The sequence below is a fragment of the Ranitomeya imitator genome, chromosome 4, assembly GCF_032444005.1.
Source record: "Ranitomeya imitator isolate aRanImi1 chromosome 4, aRanImi1.pri, whole genome shotgun sequence".
NCBI classification, from domain to species: Eukaryota; Metazoa; Chordata; class Amphibia; order Anura; family Dendrobatidae; genus Ranitomeya; species Ranitomeya imitator.
This window is the reverse complement of record NC_091285.1, coordinates 315432740-315457999: the sequence shown is the minus strand read 5'-3', so window position 1 is coordinate 315457999 and position 25260 is coordinate 315432740.

Here is a 25260-nt window from a genome sequence, read left to right as displayed (position 1 = left end):
CCTGGGTGGTTAGTGGCGTTCGTCAGTGCGGCACCGCATGCACTCTTGTGCCCTAATATTGTTATTGAGCTTCCTTACACACCCAGTTGCGGTGTTGTGCCAGCAAGGGTCTAATCGGACTTCAATCCTAGTTGGGGTTGAGTTCGCTGACTACTTGCTCGCCCTCTATGTGCGGTACCGCGATCCTGTGACGCAACAGGATCGCTTCCTTCACGCTGGGTGAAGTTTAACCCACGTGTGTATACTTATGAGTACCGCCATATAGTCCGTCATTACTTGGCAGCAGGTTCCATCTCTGCACGGTGGACCCCGGGCTGCGAACGCACCATACTCTATCTGTCTTATTATTTGGTGCGTTCCGCTAGCCCTAACATTACACTAGCGCCAGGGTCTGGCTAGTAATGACGGACAAACAGCAATCCTTGCGGTATATCCAGCAGCTGGAGGGTAGGTTGGCGGCTCTTGAGAGCGCAACCTCAGCTGTGGATGTTACCGCAGTTGCTGTACAGGCTGCTAGCGTGGCTGCAGCAACCCTGTCCATTGCCACCCCTGCTCCGACATTTTCTCGCCTCCCGCTGCCAGAAAAATTTTCTGGTGATAGCAAATTTTGTAGGGGATTTGTGAGTCAGTGCTCTATTCACCTCGAGCTCCTGGCTGCATGTTTTCCCACAGAGCGGGCTAAGGTGGGATTTATAGTGTCTCTCTTGTCGGACAGGGCGTTGGAATGGGCTACGCCGCTGTGGGAGCGTGGCGATCATGTGGTGCAGAGTGCTCCGCTGTTTCTGAGCACTCTGAAACAGGTCTTTTTAGGACCTCAAGTCACCCATGATACTGCGCTCCAACTGCTGGCATTAACTCCGGGTGAGTCCTTGGTCAGTCATTTTGCCGTCCAATTCCGCACTTTAGCATCTGAGCTGGATTGGTCGGATAAAGCTCTTATCCCCATATTTTGGAGGGGCCTGGCTGACCGCGTTAAGGACGCTCTGGCCACTAGGGAGATTCCTGCCACACTGGAGGAGTTAATAACTGTCTCCACTCGAATTGACCTCTGTTTTAACGAGCGGAGGTTAGAGCGAGCCCAGTGTAGGCAGAGGTTTCGGCTGGCTCCTACCTTCGCCAAACCTCTGGAATCTCCGGTCCTGGTTCCTGAGTCACATGAGGCCAGGGAAGTGTCACAAGTGGGATCTAAGTCCCGGACCGCTTGTGCACTCAAGGTCTGTCATGTTTGCCAGCAGTCAGGACATCTAGCCACCAGATGTCCTCAGCGGTCGAGGAAACGTCAGCGTCTAGTGGTAGTAGGTGGAGGTACACTAGACACGGCGACGTTTGCCTCTAAATTGTCCTTTAAGGGGACAATTACTATAGGCTCATTCTCCCACTCGGTAGAGCTCTGCGTGGATTCTGGGGCGGAGGGCAATTTTATGTCTTCTGCCTTCGCCCAACGTCACGCAATACCCCTGGTTATGCTAGCTCAACCAGTAACGGTACGAGTGGTGAATGGGTCGACACTGCCCTCACAGATAACACACCAGACCATCCCTTTTACTCTGTCCATGTCGCCATCTCATCAGGAGATTATATCTCTGCTCGTCATTCCTGAGGGAATTGATGAGGTCCTGTTGGGAATACCTTGGCTACGGTACCACTCTCCTCATATCGAGTGGTCCTCTGGCAGAATCCTGGGATGGGGTGAATCTTGTGGTGGTAGGTGTCAGAGGGAGTGCGTTCAGGTTGCTACTACAGAGGTACCCGCAGATCTTTCCTCTCTCCCCAAGCAGTATTGGTCTTATGCAGACGTGTTCTCCAAAAAGGCGGCGGAGATCCTTCCGCCCCATCGCCCCTATGACTGTCCTATTGATTTCTTGCCTGGTGCTGAGCCTCCCCGGGGTCGAGTCTATCCGCTATCTCTCCCGGAGACGGAGGCAATGTCACAGTACATCCAGGAAAATCTGGCAAGAGGATTGTGAAGAGCAGAACAAAAATGATTACCTCAATGAACAAAAATAAAAAAAAAGAATTTGTGATAAACATTGACCTGTCCATTCAAGGACATTTTAGCTATAGTATGAAATCCTGTTTTTCTTGTCTGTGGAATTGCCTTTGTACTGTTTGTTGTGAAACTGCCGCCCACGAAACTGTTTTCTTTTCTTTTCTTTCTTTCCTGTTTTGTCTCTTTGTTTAAACATGCAAAACTTGTATAACCACTAAACAACTATATAAAGAAGGGGTAGCACCTTGAAGGCAGGCGTGCTTCAGAGACTTCCCAGTGATACACTATACAAGACGTGTCTTGTGTATTATTTCTGGTGAATCCCCACTTCCAAAGGCTGCTCTGACTGAGTGTGATCCCGACATTTCCTGGCGCCTGAACAGGGACCCGAGGTCTGTGTATTCCTTCAAGAACACCGGCAGAATACGAACGAAAAGAGAATCTGGGATAATGGACGGCAGATGAACAAAAACCTGGCCAGGTAAGAGACACTGTTAGATCTCTTATATCTGCCCTGCACTGTCCGTAAGATTTTCTGTGTCGTGTTCTTTAGCGGGTAGTTCTAGTAGAGGAGGATATCTATAGCTCGGGTTCTTGAACTATTTAGGAATTGATCACCTCACGGAGTACGGCATTGAATGAGAGTGAATGTGAATAGAAGGTGTGTGGAAGTTGGGAATAGCCCTATAAGCCGCCCAGGGGGTTGAAACAGAAGAAGTGACTGTCCCACTGGGCAACGTGGTTGCGTCCTTTCGGGGAGACCTCCGCGCCTATGTTCAATCTCTGATCCTGTCTTTGACAAAAACCTGGTGACGGATAAGTGTATGATAGTATGAGCCCAGGACAGATAAATTAGCCTGGGACAAGAATACGTTGTATGTGATAGTATGAGCCCAGGACAGATAAATTAGCCTGGGACAAGATACGTTGTATGTTCTTTTTCTTTTTCTGTCTGGTTGCATTTGTGTTGTTTGCTATAGGTGTAGGAATCAGGATTTTCTTACATCAACACAGTTTAAACATCCTAGCTCCTTAGGAAGAAGGTAACGAGGTATTCTCATACCCAAACGCCACCTAGGGCAAGAAAAAACACATCCTAGCTCCTTAGGAAGAAGGTAACGAGGTATTCTCATACCCAAACGCCACCTAGGGCAAGAAAGCTCAGGATAAGAAAATGGGGAATAAGCAAACAAAGTCGGAACCAGAAGAATTAGATATCTATACTATCATAAAGGAGAGAAGTGGTGAAGATGCCACTAAGGGGCTGAAAAAGATTTTTAGTAAGTTTGGAGTTACTAGGGCAGAAGCTTTTAGTAGAAAACTATGGGAAGGAATTCAGGAAAGGAAAAAAGGCATAATCAGAGACAAGAAATGGATAGATCAGATCCAAGCATTGATTGATGTCTCTAGGGTAGCAGAAAATGAGAGATGGACATATAATCAACAGAGTAAAAAGTGGTGTATTAGACCCACAGGCTGTGGAGAAAAACAAAATGTGGAATCTAAAAATACCCCACCCCCATACCTTAACCCACATGCCCCATCTTTTCTCCAAACACCACCTCAAAGTTTAGCCGGACCAGGAGGATGGGTATGTCCGCACTGTGGACAACAAAATCCAGACTGGAGAAATGATTGCCTAGCCTGTGGTACACCTAGACATGGCGCTGTACTTGCCCCTGTTAGGGTAGTACCAAGACCCTTTAGGGAACCTGGTGCTGACGGAGTAATGGGAACTAGATATCACCAAACTCGACAATATTTCCCTTGGTCCCCCGCTGAAGGCATGTCTCTCTTGCATAACGCACCAGATCCCACCCAGTGTCCAGTTAGATTTGCACAATATATACAGCAAATTATGCAGACTCACGCTGGAGTTTGGGCAGATGGAGAAGAATTATGTAGAATGAAAATGACTCCTGGACTCTTCCAGGAGCTATTAGCAAATCTACAGGTACATAGGCCCCAAGCAGGAGATGGTGCCTTACAAACGATAGAATCAGGTACACAATTTGTAGATCACTTAATGGTTTTCATGAGGGAGAGACAGAGGCAGAGAGGAACAACGGGAGTGGTGGCTCAGAAATCTGGACAATCAGTAGACGAATATTATCTAAGTGTAGAAAATAATTTCAGAGATGAAGGCATGGATCTAACCGCTCCAGGAATGATGAGGTTAGTTACAAAAACCTTTATAGATGGATTGTCTCCAAAAGTGAAGGAAAAGCTTAAGGCCGCAACCCCTGATTGGAGAACCTTGGAAGACCCACACCTGGCTAGACAGAAAGCTGTAGGGATAGAAATGGACTTAAGAGAAAATTCTAAGCCAGTAAGAATTGCACAGGCTAATACTGGCTCTGCTAATCAAAAGTTTGCTTGTCATTACTGTAAGAAGCCAGGACATTTCCAAAGGGAATGTAGGAAGAGAAAAACAGATATAGATTCAGGAACCTTTGCACCCAAAAATAGGATAAATAACCCAGTGCCTGATCAAACAGACAGCTCAGAATGACTGAAAGTTATGCAGGTCTCTCTTCCTTCTAGAAGACCAATAATACAAGTTGAAGTTGAGGGTAAAAATGTACCTTTTCTGATAGATACGGGAGCAACATCCTCCATTTTAAATCAGGACTTTTTACCATATCCTGACAATATATCATAGTAACATAGTAACATAGTAACATAGTTAGTAAGGCCGAAAAAAGACATTTGTCCATCCAGTTCAGCCTATATTCCATCATAATAAATCCCCAGATCTACGTCCTTCTACAGAACCTATTTGTATGATACAATATTGTTCTGCTCCAGGAAGACATCCAGGCCTCTCTTGAACCCCTCGACTGAGTTCGCCATCACCACCTCCTCAGGCAAGCAATTCCAGATTCTCACTGCCCTAACAGTAAAGAATCCTCTTCTATGTTGGTGGAAAAACCTTCTCTCCTCCAGACGCAAAGAATGCCCCCTTGTGCCCGTCACCTTCCTTGGTATAAACAGATCCTCAGCGAGATATTTGTATTGTCCCCTTATATACTTATACATGGTTATTAGATCGCCCCTCAGTCGTCTTTTTTCTAGACTAAATAATCCTAATTTCGCTAATCTATCTGGGTATTGTAGTTCTCCCATCCCCTTTATTAATTTTGTTGCCCTCCTTTGTACTCTCTCTAGTTCCATTATATCCTTCCTGAGCACCGGTGCCCAAAACTGGACACAGTACTCCATGTGCGGTCTAACTAGGGATTTGTACAGAGGCAGTATAATGCTCTCATCATGTGCATCCAGACCTCTTTTAATGCACCCCATGATCCTGTTTGCCTTGGCAGCTGCTGCCTGGCTCTGGCTGCTCCAGGTAAGTTTATCATTAACTAGGATCCCCAAGTCCTTCTCCCTGTCAGATTTACCCAGTGGTTTCCCATTCAGTGTGTAATGGTGACATTGATTCCTTCTTCCCATGTGTATAACCTTACATTTGTCATTGTTAAACCGCATCTGCCACCTTTCAGCCCAAGTTTCCAACTTATCCAGATCCATCTGTAGCAGAATACTATCTTCTCTTGTATTAACTGCTTTACATAGTTTTGTATCATCTGCAAATATCGATATTTTACTGTGTAAACCTTCTACCAGATCATTAATGAATATGTTGAAGAGAACAGGTCCCAATACTGACCCCTGCGGTACCCCACTGGTCACAGCGACCCAGTTAGAGACTATACCATTTATAACCACCCTCTGCTTTCTATCACTAAGCCAGTTACTAACCCATTTCCACACATTTTCCCCCAGACCAAGCATTCTCATTTTGTGTACCAACCTCTTGTGCGGCACGGTATCAAACGCTTTGGAAAAATCGAGATATACCACGTCCAATGACTCACCGTGGTCCAGCCTATAGCTTACCTCTTCATAAAAACTGATTAGATTGGTTTGACAGGAGCGATTTCTCATAAACCCATGCTGATATGGAGTTAAACAGTTATTCTCACTGAGATAATCCAGAATAACATCCCTCAGAAACCCTTCAAATATTTTACCAACAATAGAGGTTAGACTTACTGGCCTATAATTTCCAGGTTCACTTTTAGAGCCCTTTTTGAATATTGGCACCACATTTGCTATGCGCCAATCCTGCGGAACAGACCCTGTCGCTATAGAGTCACTAAATATCAGAAATAATGGTTTATCTATTACATTACTTAGTTCTCTTAGTACTCGTGGGTGTATGCCATCCGGACCCGGAGATTTATCTATTTTAATCTTTTTTAGCCGGTTTCGCACCTCTTCTTGGGTTAGATTGGTGACCCTTAATATAGGGTTTTCATTGTTTCTTGGGATTTCACCTAGCATTTCATTTTCCACCGTGAATACCGTGGAGAAGAAGGTGTTTAATATGTTAGCTTTTTCCTCGTCATCTACAACCATTCTTTCCTCACTATTTTTTAAGGGGCCTACATTTTCAGTTTTTATTCTTTTACTATTGATATAGTTGAAGAACAGTTTGGGATTAGTTTTACTCTCCTTAGCAATGTGCTTCTCTGTTTCCTTTTTGGCAGCTTTAATTAGTTTTTTAGATAAAGTATTTTTCTCCCTATAGTTTTTTAGAGCTTCAATGGTGCCATCCTGCTTTAGTAGTGCAAATGCTTTCTTTTTACTGTTAATTGCCTGTCTTACTTCTTTGTTTAGCCACATTGGGTTTTTCCTATTTCTAGTCCTTTTATTCCCACAAGGTATAAACCGCTTACACTGCCTATTTAGGATGTTCTTAAACATTTCCCATTTATTATCTGTATTCTTATTTCTGAGGATATTGTCCCAGTCTACCAGATTAAGGGCATCTCTAAGCTGGTCAAACTTTGCCTTCCTAAAGTTCAGTGTTTTTGTGACTCCCTGACAAGTCCCCCTAGTGAAAGACAGGTGAAACTGTACAATATTGTGGTCGCTATTTCCTAGATGCCCGACCACCTGCAGATTTGTTATTCTGTCAGGTCTATTAGATAGTATTAGGTCTAAAAGTGCTGCTCCTCTGGTTGGATTCTGCACCAATTGTGAAAGATAATTTTTCTTGGTTATTAGCAGAAACCTGTTGCCTTTATGGGTTTCACAGGTTTCTGTTTCGCAGTTAATATCCGGGTAGTTAAAGTCCCCCATAACCAGGACCTCATTATGGGTTGCAGCTTCATCTATCTGCTTTAGAAGTAGACTTTCCATGGTTTCTGTTATATTTGGGGGTTTGTAACAGACCCCAATGAGAATTTTGTTACCATTTTTCCCTCCATGAATTTCGACCCATATGGACTCGACATCCTCATTTCCTTCGCTAATATCCTCCCTTAAAGTGGACTTTAGACAAGACTTTACATAGAGACAAACCCCTCCTCCTCTCCGATTTTTACGATCCTTTCTAAACAGACTGTAACCCTGTAAGTTAACTGCCCAGTCATAGCTTTCATCTAACCATGTCTCTGTTATTCCCACTATGTCAAAGTTACCTGTAGATATTTCTGCTTCTAGTTTTTCCATCTTGTTTGTCAGGCTTCTGGCGTTTGCAAGCATGCAGTTTAGAGGATTTTGTTTTGTTCCAATCTCCTCGCTGTGGATTGTTTTAGAAATGTTCTTACCTCCCTTCTGAGTATGTTTTCCTGGATCTTCTTTGTTCAAGTCTAATGTTTTTCTTCCCGTCCCCTCTTCTTCTAGTTTAACGCCCTCCTGATGAGTGTAGCGAGTCTTCTGGCGAATGTGTGTTTCCCAGGTTTGTTGAGGTGTAGTCCGTCTCTGGCGAGGAGTCCATCGTACAAGTAATTCACACCATGGTCCAGGAATCTGAATCCTTGTTGTCTGCACCATCGTCTTAGCCAGTTGTTTGCATCAAGGATCCTGTTCCATCTCCTGGTGCCATGCCCGTCTACTGGAAGGATAGAAGAAAAAACTACCTGTGCATCCAGTTCCTTTACTTTCTTCCCCAACTCTTCAAAGTCTTTGCAGATTGTCGGTAGGTCCTTCCTTGCCGTGTCATTGGTGCCAACATGTATCAGAAGAAATGGGTGGACGTCCTTGGAGTTGAAGAGCTTTGGTATCCTATCGGTCACATCCTTGATCATCGCACCTGGAAGGCAGCATACTTCTCTTGCAGTTATGTCCGGTCTGCAGATGGCTGCTTCTGTGCCTCTCAGTAGTGAGTCTCCCACTACCACCACTCTTCGTTGCTTCTTGGCTGTACTTTTTGCTGTCACTTGTTGCTGTGTGCCCTTTTCTTTTTTGCTTGCTGGTATTGCTTCATCCTTAGGTGTGCCATCTTCATCCTCTACAAAGATTTGATATCGGTTCTTCAGTTGTGTGGTTGGTGATTTCTCCATGGTCTTCTTGCTTCTTTTGGTCACATGCTTCCACTCATCTGCTTTTGGAGGTTCTCTGACACTTTTTTCACCTTCTGTGACCAGTAGAGATGCTTCTGTTCTGTCTAGAAAGTCTTCATTCTCTTTGATGAGTTTCAAAGTTGCTATTCTTTCTTCCAGACCCCGCACCTTTTCTTCTAAAAGGGCCACTAGTCTACACTTCTGACAGGTGAAATTTGATTCTTCTTCTGGTCGATCTGTGAACATGTAGCACATGCTGCAGCTCACCATGTAGGTTGTCACATCTGCCATGTTGCTCCTAGATCCTGCTGACTTGCTGTGTGTTTTCCTTCTTGTGTAATCTACTCAGCCAAGCTCTCTTGCAATAATGTCCTACAGGCAAAAATTCGCGCGCCGTAAGGCACCTGGAATATGCAAATTAGCCTCCTCAAGCTTGAATCCCTGGTTTGGTGATTCTTTCCAAGCAGCTGGTCCCGGCTGTACCCAACGATCTTCTAGCTTAGGGAGACTCTTCGCTTTCCCAGAAGGCACCTGGAATATGCAAATTAGCCTCCTCAAGCTTGAATCCCTTGTATCCTCAAAGGTTACATATGCAGAAGGGTATGATGGTAAAGAAAGTGTCCTCCAAAGAAACTATGGTGAAATATCGCATGGTGCACGACTTACGGGAAATCAATAAGGTTTTGGCACCGGTCACCCCTGTGGTACCGAATCCTCATACCTTACTGTCTCAAATACCCAGCACTGCTGCATATTTTACGGTAATTGACTTATCAAACGCATTTTTTTCTGTGCCACTACATAAGAACTGTTGGCGTTTGTTTGCCTTTACATTCAAGGGTAAACAATTAGCATGGACAAGATTGCCACAAGGTATGGTACACTCACCAACTTCGTACTCTGAAGCAATGCAGACCGTGCTAAAAAAATTTCATCCCAGAACCAGGAGTAGTCATTCTACAGTATGTAGATGACTTACTTATTTGTTGCCCTGATGAGCAGACAGCAGTTACCTCAACTGTTAATTTCTTAATTTTCCTAGCGCAAGAAGGCTGTAAAGTAAATAGACAGAAACTCCAGGCTTGTCAACAAACAGTCGTGTTTTTAGGTCACTGCATATCACAGGGCATCAGACACCTCACACCTCAACGTACGGAAGCCATACGTAACATGCTTGAACCCAGGAATCACAAACAGCTGCGTGCTTTCCTAGGTATTGTTTCACACTGTAGACAGTGGATCATACATGCAAGTCAACTCATGCAGCCTTTATATGACTGTATTGCCAACACACCATATTCACTCAGTGAAGAGGCTAAACAGTCATTTTCCTCTTTGAAAACAGCACTGGTATCAGCTCCGGCTTTGGGACTCCCAGACTACACTAAACCTTTTCAATTGATGGCAGCTGAGATATCCTCACATGCTACAGAGGTGCTCACACAAAAACATGGAAACAAACAGAGACCTGTGGCATACATATCAGCTCATCTGGACCCTGTAGCTAGAGCCGCACCTTCTTGTGTAAGAGTAGTAGCCGCAATTTCACTGTTATTAGATAAAGCTTCTGAGATTGTTCTTGATCACCCACTTCTAGTTCAGACCACTCATGATGTACATGGCATTCTTAACCAGGTCCAACCTAAACATATTTCAATGGCCAGACACCTCCGTCTCCAATGTTCCCTACTACTGCCGCCCAACATTTCCTTTGCCAGGATTCAGACTCTTAATCTCGCGTCTTTGCTCCCTTTAGAGTCTGAGGGGGGTACCATATCTGAGGAAACTGCACTCTCCAACTCCTTTGAAACTGCACTCTCCAACTCCTTTGACCCATCAAAGTCAATGCATGATTGTGTACAATTAATGGAACAAGAGACTCAGGGCTTATGTAATGTACGTGACAAGCCACTCTGTAATGCTACATTTGAACTTTTCATAGATGGCAGTAGATATGCAGATATGAATGGACAATTTCATACAGGTTATGCGGTAGTAACTCAGCATGAAGTGCTGAAAGCAGAACCTCTCCCTGCTAATCAGTCTGCACAAGAAGCAGAACTTACGGCATTAGTTGAAGCTCTAAAAATAGCCAAAGATCAGACAGCAAACATATACACTGATTCTAGATATGCACATGGCATTATTTTCGATTTTGGCATAATATGGAGAGCCAGAGGTTATATGACTGCTTCAGGCCAACCTGTTAAACATGCCTCCCTCATTAGACAGATTCTGGAGGCAGCACAAGAAACTAAAGAAATAGCGGTGATAAAGGTAGCTGCACATGTGAGACTCGACACCGAGGAAGCCAGGGGTAACGATAAAGCCGATAAGGCAGCAAAACAGGCAGCACGTAAACCCTTACATCATGCCCACACACTAGATAGCTCTGAAGATGATGAGGAAAGATTGAAGGAAGCTCAGAAACAGGTAGACGACGAAGAACGAGGGCAGTGGCAGAAAAAAGGGGCAGAAGATCAGCAAGGATTATGGAAAAAAGGAACTTTGTTGTGTTTACCCAGAGCCTGGTACCCCGCAGTGGCAAGTGACCTCCACCTACCCACGCATGTGTCGGCAAATGGTATGACACTCAAGGTAAAAGAAAGGTGGTTGGCTCCAGGCTTTGGTAATTTTGCTCGGAACATGTGTGCTGCATGCGCTATATGCCTGGCACACAATCCAGGTCAGGCCATTAAAACCCCAACCAAGCATCATGTAAGACCACTGTATCCCTTTCAAAGACTCCAGATCGACTACATCCAACTTCCTAGGTACAATGGATACGAATATGTGCTTGTGTGTGTGGACATGTTCTCAGGGTGGCCAGAGGCTTATCCAGTTCGTAAAGCCTCAGCAAAAACTACTGCCATTAAAATAGCACATGAACTGATACCCCATTACGGCATGCCTGAGGTGATCGAGTCAGATAGGGGTACCCATTTTACTGGGGAAATATTCCAGAATGTTATGAAAATGTTGGGAGTAGAAAACCAGTTTCACACTCCATATCATCCACAGAGTTCAGGTAAAGTGGAAAGATTAAATGGGACAATAAAATTAAAAATCCAGAAGGCCATGGCAGAAACAGGAAAGCCTTGGACCGAGTGTCTACCACTTGCCCTGTATTCCATCCGAAACACCCCAAGGGGGAAGGCTAAGCTGTCACCACATGAGATTCTTTTTGGTAGAGCAGCAAATTTGGGTTGTTATTTTCCACAACAACTGATGTTGAATACTGAGACTTTAACTGCTTATGTACAAGAATTACAAAAACGTTTAACTAAAGTGCATTCGCAAGTTTTTGCTTCCCTTCCAGATCCAGAAAATCTCGAAGGAGGCCACAAGTTGGAACCTGGTGATCAAGTCTACGTGAAAAGACACACCAGAAAGACTCTGGAACCGAGATTTGACGGACCTTTCCAAGTCCTGTTAACAACTCCAACAGCAGTCAAGCTTGAAGGAAAGGCATCATGGATACATGCAAGCCATTGCAAAAAAGCAGTATAAGACTCATGATATTGATGTTAATAATGTTAACCTCAACGGAGGCATGGGAAAGACTGAATTCTCTAGCCCCTTTGAACAATAGATTCGTACAACATCATAGAAAATTAGTGCATGACTTGTTAAATAATACGCAACCCCTGGCAGATTGTTGGATCTGTACCCATTCACCAGTATCAGCCACAAGTATACCTTTTCTAGCAGTTCCCGTGTCAGCTGAAGAAATATTCGCTTGGCCTAATTGTTCAGACAACCTGGCCAACAACCAACCTGGCAATACTAGACTATGGAATACTACAATCGCCATACCAATTGTGGGATGGGTAGAATTTCCTTGGTGGCAGGGCAATCTTACAGGAAAAATAGACAACTTACAATATTTAGCATTCAAGGGAGGAAAATGGGTACCTAGGAATAAGACTGGATTAACTGATTTAGGATGGTTATTGTAATTATATATGTATTATTCAAGGTTGTACTCAAGGGTATCTCGGTATGCACAAATAAATTTTGTGTAATGGATGCGAGAATATAAAGTTTTTTTTTTTGTAATATCACAAAAAGAATGACTAAAATGATCGACAAGGTTTTGAATGGAATATGTCAAAGGGGGGATTGTGAAGAGCAGAACAAAAATGATTACCTCAATGAACAAAAATAAAAAAAAAGAATTTGTGATAAACATTGACCTGTCCATTCAAGGACATTTTAGCTATAGTATGAAATCCTGTTTTTCTTGTCTGTGGAATTGCCTTTGTACTGTTTGTTGTGAAACTGCCGCCCACGAAACTGTTTTCTTTTCTTTTCTTTCTTTCCTGTTTTGTCTCTTTGTTTAAACATGCAAAACTTGTATAACCACTAAACAACTATATAAAGAAGGGGTAGCACCTTGAAGGCAGGCGTGCTTCAGAGACTTCCCAGTGATACACTATACAAGACGTGTCTTGTGTATTATTTCTGGTGAATCCCCACTTCCAAAGGCTGCTCCGACTGAGTGTGATCCCGACAGGATTCATTAGGAAGTCAGTGTCACCTGCTGGGGCAGGGTTCTTCTTCGTGCAGAAGAAGAATGGGGAATTGTGCCCATGCATAGACTACAGGGGTCTTAATGCCATTACCGTTAAGAATAAGTATCCTTTGCCCTTGATATCTGAGCTCTTCGATAGGCTTCGGGGAGCAAGGATATTTACTAAACTAGATCTGCGGGGTGCTTACAACCTGATTCGCATCCGTGAGGGGGACGAATGGAAGACGGCTTTTAACACCATTGATGGGCACTATGAATATCTGGTGATGCCCTTCGGGCTCTGTAATGCCCCAGCCGTTTTCCAAGACTTTGTGAACGATATCTTCCGGGATATGCTTTCCACCTCGGTCGTAGTCTATCTGGATGATATTCTCATCTACTCTCCAGATATTGACTCCCACCGGAGAGATGTTTGCAAAGTCTTCGACCTCCTACGGGCAAACTCCCTCTATGCCAAGTTGGAGAAGTGTATGTTTGAGCAGGAGTCCTTACCTTTCCTAGGCTACATCATCTCTGCCCAGGGATTGGCTATGGATCCTGCCAAACTACAGGCTGTGATGGACTGGCAGGAACCCCATTCTCTTAAAGCGGTGCAGCGCTTTATGGGGTTCATTAATTATTATTGCCAGTTCATTCCGCACTTCTCAACTTTGGTAGCTCCCTTGGTTGCCCTCACCAAGAAGGGGGCGAATCCCAAATTGTGGTCTGAGGAGGTCTCCAAGGCCTTTAACTCTATAAAGTCACACTTCGCTAGCGCTCCCATCCTACATCGCCCCGATGTTGATAAGCCATTTATCATGGAGGTGGATGCCTCTTCTGTTGGTGCTGGAGCAGTCCTCTTCCAAAAGGATGCTCAAGGTCGGAAGCATCCTTGCTTCTTTTTCTCCAAGACCTTCGCACCAGCAGAGAGGAATTATTCCATCGGGGACAGGGAGTTGCTAGCCATGAAGTTGGCTTTCTCGGAGTGGAGACATCTCTTGGAGGGAGCACGTTTTCCCTTCCAAGTCTTCACAGACCATAAAAATTTGGTGTACCTGCAGACAGCCCAGCGGTTGAATTCTCGCCAGGCCAGATGGTCCTTATTCTTCTCCCGGTTTCATTTCACCCTCCATTTTCTTTCTGGGGAGAAGAACATTCAGGCCGACGCTCTCTCTCGCTCCGTTGTGTCATCTGCGGAGGAGGAGGAGGAGCCTCGGCTTATTGTCCCCACCGAGAGCTTGAGAACTGTGGCCCCGGTTTCGCTAGAGTCTGTGCCTCCGGGCAAGACTTTTGTACCATCCAGTTTGCGACCGGAGGTTCTCTCTTGGGCACACTCGTCCAGGGTGGGTGGACATTTTGGTACCAAAAGGACATCTGAGTTACTGGCGAGGACATACTGGTGGCCGCATATGGCTCGTGATGTCGCAGAGTATGTTCGGGCATGTGTCTCTTGCGCCAAGAACAAGACTCCTCGGCAACGGCCAGCTGGTTTGCTTTATCCTCTGCCGGTGGCGGACAGGCCCTGGGAGATGGTCGGGATGGACTTTGTGGTGGGCTTATCCAAGTCTCGTAACTGCACCATTATCTGGGTGATCACCGACCATTTTTCCAAAATGGTGCACTTGGTGCCTCTTCCACGGCTACCTTCTGCACGGGCGTTGGCTGTCTTGTTCGTCAAGCATATCTTTCGCCTACACGGTATGCCAGACAAAATTGTTAGTGACCGGGGTCCCCAGTTTGCGTCTCGATTCTGGAGAGAGCTTTGTCGTCTACTCAGTATTGAGTTGAATCTCTCTTCGGCATATCATCCCGAGACGAATGGCTTGGTAGAGAGGGCCAACCAGACCTTGGTCACATATTTACGACATTTTGTTTCTGCCAGGCAGGATGACTGGGCATCCCTGCTACCGTGGGCAGAGTTTGCACTTAACAATGCCGTAGCCGACTCCACCGGTCAGACTCCATTCCTCCTAAATTACGGCCAGCATCCGCGTGTTCCTGTGCCCATGCCTGTGTCTTCTGCTGACTCCAGGGTGGCAGACTGGGCTGTGGAGGCATGGGACATTTGGGACCGCACGCAGGATGCCATTCGGGCCTCCAAGGAGAGAATGAGGTCCTCCGCCGATGTTCATCGGCGCCCCGCTCCGACCTTTGCTCCTGGCGACTTGGTGTGGCTCTCCGCCCATAACATCAGGCTGCGAGTTGAGTCCACTAAGTTTGCTCCTCGCTTCTTGGGTCCCTTCAAGGTTCTCGAACAGGTTAATCCTGTGGTCTACCGTTTGGCTCTTCCTCCATGCTTGGGTATCACCGACACCTTTCATGTGTCCCTCTTGAAACCCGTATACATGTCCCGGTTTTCCGAGTCATCTGCCGGGACATCGGGTTCGTCTACGGACGATTACGAGTTGAACGCTATTTTGGGGTGCAAGGTGGTACGCGGCAAAAAGTTCTATCTGGTGGATTGGAAGGGTTATGGCCCAGAGGACAGGTCATGGGAGCCTGCTGAAAACATTCGGGCTTCACAGCTCATTGCTGCCTTCGAGCGTAGCGAGGCCCAAGGAGGGGGGGGGCCCTAGGAGGGGGGGTAATGTTAGGTCTCGAGTTCCCGCTTCTGCACAGGGGGAATCTCGAGCCATCTCCGCTGCGGTCTCCCATTCTTATCCAGCCACAGTGGAGTCTGCTCAGCAGGGACGTCGGTCCCAGCGTCTTGCTCAGTCTCACTCTGTACAGAGAGTTACTGCTGCTTCTTCAGCTTCTGCCATTAAAGCCAGTGTTGGTCAGCAGCGAGCGGACTTCTCTGGGACTAAGTCCTTGTCTGCACACACTGAGCATGCCCAGGGCAAGATCTCCCGTTGGAGATCGAGGGTCATGTGCTCAGGCCCTGCAGCACATTCCATTGGTCCTCTTGGCAGGTCTTGGAAGGGCAAAGTTTCTGTTGCCACTTCCTGTGCTGCAACTATATAAACTGTGCATGACCGCACGGCCATGCGCTAGTGTACATTTGCTTACGTGTGTTTGTTGTGAGTGCAAGTCGTCCTTGGATACCCCTTCCCTATTGAATGTCTGTTCGTGGAAGGTGTATGGTTGCTATCTAGCGCCCGACTTATCCTATAGCACTAATCACACATTACAGCGTCCAGTTGCTGTGACCGCCAGTACGGCGCCATGCACTTCCTCTGTGCTTTCCTTACCCAAGCCTGGGTGGTTAGTGGCGTTCGTCAGTGCGGCACCGCATGCACTCTTGTGCCCTAATATTGTTATTGAGCTTCCTTACACACCCAGTTGCGGTGTTGTGCAAGCAAGGGTCTAATCGGACTTCAATCCTAGTTGGGGTTGAGTTCGCTGACTACTTGCTCGCCCTCTATGTGCGGTACCGTGATCCTGTGGCGCAACAGGATCGCTTCCTTCACGCTGGGTGAAGTTTAACCCACGTGTGTATACTTATGAGTACCGCCATATAGTCCGTCATTACTTGGCAGCAGGTTCCATCTCTGCACGGTGGACCCCGGGCTGCGAACGCACCATACTCTATCTGTCTTATTATTTGGTGCGTTCCGCTAGCCCTAACACCTGGCCTCCATTTACACCAGTTAATACTTTGCGCCAACTACCACTGTCTACTACTCAGCAGATGAGCCCACCCCTGTACCTAGCTATGCCACCAGTTTATTTATGAACATTTTTTGGGCTGACATTTAGCCCACTTTAATATTTTGGCCTACTAACTGTGTCAGCCACTTATTACAGTTGTCCACTGAAAAAAGCAATGCCGCCTGTGTACTCCTCTTACCAATTTTGAACTGCATTTAGCCTACTTTTTTATTTTAGACCTACTAAGTCTATGTGAGCCTCTCATTACAGTTGTCCTCCTCCGCTGAAAAAAGCTATGCCGCCTGTGTACTCCTCTTACCAATTTTGAACTGCATTTAGCCTCCTTACTTACTTGGGCATAGTAACTCTGTGAGCCTCTCATAACAGTTGTCCTCCTCCGCTGAAAAAAGCTATACCGCCTGTGTACTCCTGTTAGCAATTTTGAACTGCATTTAGCCTACTTTTTTATTTTAGGCCTAGTAACTGTGTCAATAGATACAGAAAGGACAGGCTAACGGAGCGCCAGGCTGGCGGTCAGGGGAGATGTTGATTGAGAAAGGTGCGATGCAGCTCCTGCCGGGTGCCTCAGGAGAGGAATAAACTGTAAGTTGCAAAATACTCCGGTCACATGGAAGCGCACAGGACACAGATGAAAGGATTAAAAGTTTCTTTGTTTATTGAAATCCACAACGCGTTTCGACGGAACAGCTCCGTCTTCATCAGGTGGCAGTATACAGAGAGTGGGCCAGAGTGTGTCCTGTGCACTTCCATGTGACCGGAGTATTTTGCAACTTATAGTAACTGTGTCAGTCACTCCTTACAGTTGTCCTACGCTGAACAAAGCAATGTCGCCAGTTTAGTCCTGTTAGCAATTTTGAACTGCATTTAGCCTACTTACTTTTTGGGGCCTACTAACTGTGTCAGCCTCTCATTACAGTTGTCCTCCACTGAACAAAGCTATGCCGCCTCTTTAGTCCTGTTACCAATTTTGAACTGCATTTAGCCAACTTTTGTATTTGGGCCTACTAACTGTGTCTGTGCCTCTCATTACAGTTGTCCTCCACTAAACAAAGCTATTCCACCTGTTTAGTCCTGTTACCAATTTTGAACTGCCTTTAGCCAACTTTTTTAGTTGGGCCTACTAACTGTGTCTACACCACTCATTACAGTTGTCCTCCACTGAGCAAAGCTATGCCGACTGTTTAGTCCGGTTACCAATTTTGAACTGCATTTAGCCAACTTTTTTAGTTGGGCCTACTAACTATGTCTACAGCAATGCCGCCAGTTTAGTCCTGTTAGCAATTTTGAACTGCATTTAGCCTACTTACTTTTTGGGGCCTACTAACTGTGTCAGCCTCTCATTACAGTTTTCCTCCACTGAACAAAGCTATGCCGCCTCTTTAGTCCTGTTACCAATTTTGAACTGCATTTAGCCAACTTTTCTATTTGGGCCTACTAACTGTGTCTGCGCCACTCATTACAGGTGTCCTCCACTGAACAAAGCTATTCCACCTGTTTAGTCCTGTTACCAATTTTGAACTGCCTTTAGCCAACTTTTTTAGTTGGGCCTACTAACTGTGTCTACACCACTCATTACAGTTGTCCTCCACTGAACAAAGCTATGCCAACTGTTTAGTCCGGTTACCAATTTTGAACTGCATTTAGCCAACTTTTTTAGTTGGGCCTACTAACTATGTCTACAGCAATGCCGCCAGTTTAGTCCTGTTAGCAATTTTGAACTGCATTTAGCCTACTTACTTTTTGGGGCCTACTAACTGTGTCAGCCTCTCATTACAGTTGTCCTCCACTGAACAAAGCTATGCCACCTCTTTAGTCCTGTTACCAATTTTGAACTACATTTAGCCAACTTTTCTATTTGGGCCTACTAACTGTGTCTGCGCCACTCATTACAGGTTTCCTCCACTGAACAAAGCTATTCCACCTGTTTAGTCCTGAAACCAATTTTGAACTGCCTTTAGCCAACTTTTTTAGTTGGGCCTACTAACTGTGTCTACACCACTCATTACAGTTGTCCTCCACTGAACAAAGCTATGCCGACTGTTTAGTCCGGTTACCAATTTTGAACTGCATTTAGCCAACTTTTTTAGTTGGGCCTACTAACTATGTCTACAGCAATGCCGCCAGTTTAGTCCTGTTAGCAATTTTGAACTGCATTTAGCCTACTTACTTTTTGGGGCCTAATAACTGTGTCAGCCTCTCATTACAGTTGTCCTCCACTGAACAAAGCTATGCCGCCTCTTTAGTCCTGTTACCAATTTTGAACTGCATTTAGCCAACTTTTGTATTTGGGCCTACTAACTGTGTCTGCGCCACTCATTATAGTTGTCCTCCACTGAACAAAGCTATTCCACCTGTTTAGTCCTGTTACCAATTTTGAACTGCCTTTAGCCAACTTTTTTATTTGGGCCTACTAACTGTGTCTACACCACTCATTACAGTTGTCCTCCACTGGACAAAGCTATGCCGACTGTTTAGTCCGGTTACCAATTTTGAACTGCATTTAGCCAACTTTTTTAGTTGGGCCTACTAACTATGTCTACACCACTCATTACAGTTGTCCTCCATTGAACAAAGCTATGCCGCCCGTTTAGTCCGGTTCCCAATTTTGAACTGCATTTAGCCAACTTTTTTAGTTGGGCCTACTAACTGTGTCTCCACCACTCATTACAGTTGTCCTCCTCTGAACAAAGCTATGCCGCCTGTTTAGTCCGGTTGCCAATTTTGAACTGCATTTAGCCAACTTTTTTATTTTGGGCCTACTAACTGTGTCTGCGCCACTCATTACAGTTGTCCTCCACTGAACAAAGCTATGCTGCCTGTTTAGTCCTGTTACCAATTTTGAACTGCATTTAGCAAACTTTTTTAATTGGGCCTTCTGTGTCTGCACCACTCATTACAGTTGTCCTCCACTGAACAAACCTATGCCGCCTGTTTAGTCCGGTTACCAATTTTGAACTGCATTTAGCCACCTTTTTTATTTTGGGCCTACTAACTGTGTCTGTGCCACTCATTACAGTTGTCCTTCACTGAACAAAGCTGTGCCACCTGTTTAGTCCTGTTACCAATTTTGAACTGCGTTTAGCCTACTTTATTATTTGGGCCTATATCTGTGTTTCCTCCTCATCCTGCCCATTGCCCAACCACTGCTAGATGAATCTGCTGGTACATTGACCCAGACCACTACATTCCCCTTGCACTCTACACAGCCTGAATCTGACCCTGCTGAAAGTCAGGTTCCCCTTCTCGCATACTATACCACCTTACACGGGAACAAAGAGGAAGGTGCAGATGAAAGTGCAGGTTCCTTCATCAGGTGAGAGGGCACACTCATTGGCACTGGCACAGTGGCACAGGGCCCCTCATAGTACTGTCTCTGGCAGTGGGAGGTGCCGCCTGCCATCAAACACACCGCCGTACTATGAGGGGCCCTGTGCCAGTGCCAACTACTGGGCCTCCCTGCTTGCTCAGGATCACAGCACTTGCAAAATTGAAATACTTACCTCTCCCTGCTCCACTGCTGTTACGTATTCCACGTTTCCTGGGCCCACAAAAATCTTGGGCCAGCCCTACCCCCCCACAACTTTAGCCAAATGACCCCCTGTTTTCAATGCCTAACTATTATTATAAAGTAAATTAAGATTGACAAGCTTAAGCAATAAGAATTGATGTTTTTGGCATTAAAATAGGCACTGTAGGTGTTTTCCTGTCCTCCACTCACTGCCGACTTTGATTTCCCATTGACTTGCATTGGGTTTCGTGTTTCGGTCGGCCCCCGACTTTTCGCAATAATTGGCCTATTTCACCCGACCCGACTTTTGAGAAAATCGGTTTTCGTGAAACCCGACTCGATCCTAAAAAAGTAAAAGTCGCTCAACTCTAGTTTAATAAGACCCTTAAGTCCATGCTTAAAAAGGTAGTCTCAAAAAATGGGAGGAACTGGGATATGTTATTGCCCTGTCTAATGTTTGCTATCCGTGAGGAGTCCACGGGTTTCTCCCAGTTTGAACTATTGAATGGTAGGCATCTGAGGGAGTTGCGCGACATAGCTAAGGAGTAGTGATGAGCGAACGTGCTTGCCACTACTCGTTACTCGCCCCAGTATCACTATGTTTGGTGTACTCTGCGAGCATCGAGCATTTCGGGGATTATTCGGTGGTATCTTGTGTCTCGACCCCGCATTTTTAGCGGACTTTAGCGACCCAGTCATGCTGCAAGGGTTAACCCTGGTCTCCCACAAGAGCCTAGAATAAGGGCAAATCTCTTCCCAACACAGTCCTATATGGAAGGGTCTTCACCACATCCACCCCACATGTTTTATTTCTACACATGGTGTGGAAAAAGTCACCTCTGCAGTCGGGTACTCTCAGAGTTCCCTATGTATACACATTACTCCCACTTTTAGTCTATTGTGGTTGTCCACCGCAGCATGGGACCCATGGTCCAGAGTCACTACGCTCCCAGAGTCCAAGAGTGCCTCCATTTGGTACCCATTGATGAGTACCTGATACAGGTGGGGTTCGCAGCCGGCAGTGCCTGTAGTTGTGGTGCAGACTGGCTGGGCATACATAGACACACAGCAAGTATAACCGCTGTCCATGGGTTCAGCTGTCAGGGGGCAGTTGGCAGCCACATGTCCGGGTGCTTGGCAATGCCAACACTTAATAGCTGCTGCCCAACTAGACCTTGGGGCGGTTTTAAGGGAAGCGGGTCTCTTTTCACTCTCACTTCAGGTCAACCCCTCATTATGGGCTTGGTCCTGGTTGGCCCCAGCAAAGGATTGGGGACTTTTCCCAGGTTCCTGGGCTGGCGGTGCCCAACATAGTAGCATAGTAACATAATTAGCAAGGTCAAAAAAAGACATTTGTCCATCCAGTTCAGCCTATATATTTATTCGTCCGAATAAATCCCCATGTCTACATCCTCCTATAGAACCTAATAACTGTAAGATACAATATTGTTATGCTCCAGGAAGACATCCAGGCCTCTCTTGAACCCCTCAACTGAGTTCACCATTACAACCTCCTCAGGCAAAGAATTCCAGATTCTCACTGCCCAAACAGTAAATAATCCTCTTCTATGTTGGAGGAAAAACCTCTCCTCCAGACGCAGAAAATGCCCCATTGTGACCATCACCTTCCTTGGTATAAACAGATCCTCAGAGATGTGACAGCCGAAGTGGAGCAGTGTCCCATATAAAGTCCTAAGTGGCCATATACCGCTCAACCAGTCCAACCACCAGAGTGCCTGGGTCCCCTTGCCCCATCCAACACTGTATGGCTGCTGGCAGAGCCCTTACCAGCCAGTTGACCACCACCCTCTCTACCATCTGGAAAGGGGTTAAGTGTTGTGAATTCTGTGGCAGAGCTCCCTCCTGTGGTCACAAGTGGTACTTCGGCTGATTCTCTCTGTGAGCTTCCGTTGGTGGAGGAAAGTGGTACTGCGGCTTCTGAGTTTCCTTCCTCAGGTGATGTGGTGAAGTCGTTAGGTGCTGCTCTATTTAACTCCACCTAGTGCTTTGATCCTGGCCTCCAGTCAATGTTCTAGTATTGGACCTGTTTCCTCCTGGATCGTTCCTGTGGCCTGCTGCTCTGCATAGCTAAGTTCTGCTTTGCTATTTTGTTTGCTGTTTTTTTCTGTCCAGCTTGTCAATTTGTTTTTTCCTGCTTGCTGGAAGCTCTGGGACGCAGAGGGTGTACCTCCGTGCCGTTAGTTCGGTACGGAGGGTCTTTTTTGCCCCCTTTGCGTGGTTTTTGTAGGGTTTTGTGTTGACCGCAAAGTTACCTTTCCTATCCTCGCTCTGTTCAGAAAGTCGGGCCTCACTTTGCTAAATCTATTTCATCTCTACGTTTGTCTTTTCATCTTAACTCACAGTCATTATATGTGGGGGCTGCCTTTTCCTTTGGAGTATTTCTCTGAGGCAGGGTAGGCTTATTTTCTATCTTCAGGCTAGCTAGTTTCTCAGGCTGTGCCGAGTTGCATAGGGAGCGTTAGGCGCAATCCACGGCTGCCTCTAGTGTGGTTGGAGAGGATTAGGGATTGCGGTCAGCAGAGTTCCCACGTCTCAGAGCTCGTTCTATGTTTTTGGGTTATTGTCAGGTCACTGTATGTGCTCTGACCTCTATGTCCATTGTGGTACTGAATTACCTTATCATAACAGTACTGGAGGCCCAAAGTACTAATGATTCTCAATAGAGGGAAAAAAGAAGTTCTGAGACCATTTTTTTTTCTCTGCACTGTGTTTTGCCTTTTTTTTCCCCTAGACATTTGGGTGGTTCAGGACACAGGTGTAGCGATGGACATTAAAGGTCTGTCTTCATGTGTGGATCAGCTCACAGCAAGAGTACAAAATATTCAAGACTTTGTGGTTCAGAATTCTATGTTAGAACCGAGAATTCCTATTCCTGATTTGTTTTTTGGAGATAGAACTAAGTTTCTGAGTTTCAAAAATAATTGTAAACTATTTCTGGCTTTGAAACCTCGCTCCTCTGGTGACCCAGTTCAACAAGTTAGGATCATTATTTCTTTTTTACGTGGCGACCCTCAGGACTGGGCATTTTCTCTTGCGTCAGGAGATCCTGCATTAAGTAATATCGATGCGTTTTTCCTGGCGCTCGGATTGCTGTACGATGAACCTAATTCAGTGGATCAGGCAGAGAAAAATTTGCTGGCTCTGTGTCAGGGTCAGGATGAGATAGAGGTATATTTTCAGAAATTTAGAAAGTGGTCCGTACTCACTCAATGGAATGAAGGTGCACTCGCAGCTATTTTCAGAAAAGGTCTCTCTGAAGCCCTTAAGGATGTCTTGGTGGGATTTCCTATGCCTGCTGGTCTGAATGAGTCTATGTCTTTGGCCATTCAGATCGGTCGACGCTTGCGTGAGCGTAAATCTGTGCACCATTTGGCGGTATTACCTGAGCTTAAACCTGAGCCTATGCAGTGCGATAGGACTTTGACCAGAGTTGAACGGCAAGAACACAGACGTCTGAATGGGCTGTGTTTCTACTGTGGTGATTCCACTCATGCTATATCTGATTGTCCTAAGCGCACTAAGCGGTTCGCTAGGTCTGCCACCATTGGTACGGTACAGTCAAAATTTCTTCTGTCCGTTACCTTGATCTGCTCTTTGTCATCTTATTCTGTCATGGCATTTGTGGATTCAGGCGCTGCCCTGAATTTGATGGACTTGGAGTATGCTAGGCGTTGTGGGTTTTTCTTGGAGCCCTTGCAGTGTCCTATTCCATTGAGAGGAATTGATGCTACGCCTTTGGCCAAGAATAAGCCTCAGTACTGGACCCAGCTGACCATGTGCATGGCTCCTGCACATCAGGAGGTTATTCGCTTTCTGGTGTTGCATAATCTGCATGATGTGGTCGTGTTGGGGTTGCCATGGCTACAAGTCCATAATCCAGTATTAGATTGGAAATCCATGTCTGTGTCCAGCTGGGGTTGTTAGGGGGTACATGGTGATGTCCCATTTCTGACTATTTCGTCATCCATCCCTTCTGAGGTCCCAGAGTTCTTGTCTGATAACCGGGATGTATTTGATGAGCCCAAGTCCGATACCCTACCTCCGCATAGGGATTGTGATTGTGCTATCGATTTGATTCCTGGTAGTAAATTCCCAAAAGGTCGACTGTTTAATTTATCTGTACCTGAGCACGCCGCTATGCGGAGTTATGTGAAGGAGTCCTTGGAGAAGGGGCATATTCGCCCGTCATCGTCGCCATTAGGAGCAGGGTTCTTTTTTGTAGCCAAGAAGGATGGTTCACTGAGACCTTGTATAGATTACCGCCTTCTAAATAAGATCACGGTTAAATTTCAGTACCCCTTGCCGTTGTTATCTGATTTGTTTGCTCGGATTAAGGGGGCTAGTTGGTTCACCAAGATTGATCTTCGTGGTGCGTATAATCTTGTGCGTATTAAGCGAGGCGATGAATGGAAAACTGCATTTAATACGCCCGAGGGCCATTTTGAGTATCTAGTAATGCCATTCGGACTTGCCAATGCTCCATCAGTGTTTCAGTCCTTTATGCATGACATCTTCCGAGAATACCTGGATAAATTCCTGATTGTGTAGTTTGATGACATTTTGATCTTCTCGGATGATTAGGAGTCTCATGTGAAGCAGGTCAGAACGGTGTTTCAGGTCCTGCGTGCTAATTCTTTGTTTGTGAAGTGATCAAAGTGTCTCTTTGGTGTTCAGAAGGTTTCATTTTTGGGGTTCATCTTTTCCCCTTCTTCTATCGAGATGGACCCTGTTAAGGTCCAAGCCATCCATGATTGGACTCAGCCGACATCTCTGAAAAGTCTGCAAAAGTTCCTGGGCTTTGCTAATTTTTATCGTCGCTTCATCTGCAATTTTTCTAGTATTGCTAAACCATTGACCGATTTGACCAAGAAGGGTGCTGATGTGGTCAATTGGTCTTCTGCTGCTGTGGATATGGACTCTGGGCACGGTTCATCCACGGGGTCTTAACGAGGCTCTTAATTTCTCATCCTTCCTGTGATCACCGCCCATCTTTTCATCTTTGCAGGACACTGCTGTGGTTTTTATTTTTATTTTTTAACTTTTATGTCACTTATTTTCATATTTTGTTTCAGGTTAGGTTTAGTTGTTTGTGATGTTGTCGTTCCTGTTACACTCTGAGGATATGTGGATGCGTTTATTTCTCAAGATTCCATCTGCTTTTCCGCTGGACTGGTAGCTTTTGCCATGGAGCAGCATTAGGCACCGCCGGTTGACATCTTTGAAGCCCTTTCCAGTTAAAGGACGTCTGGATTATCTATTTTTG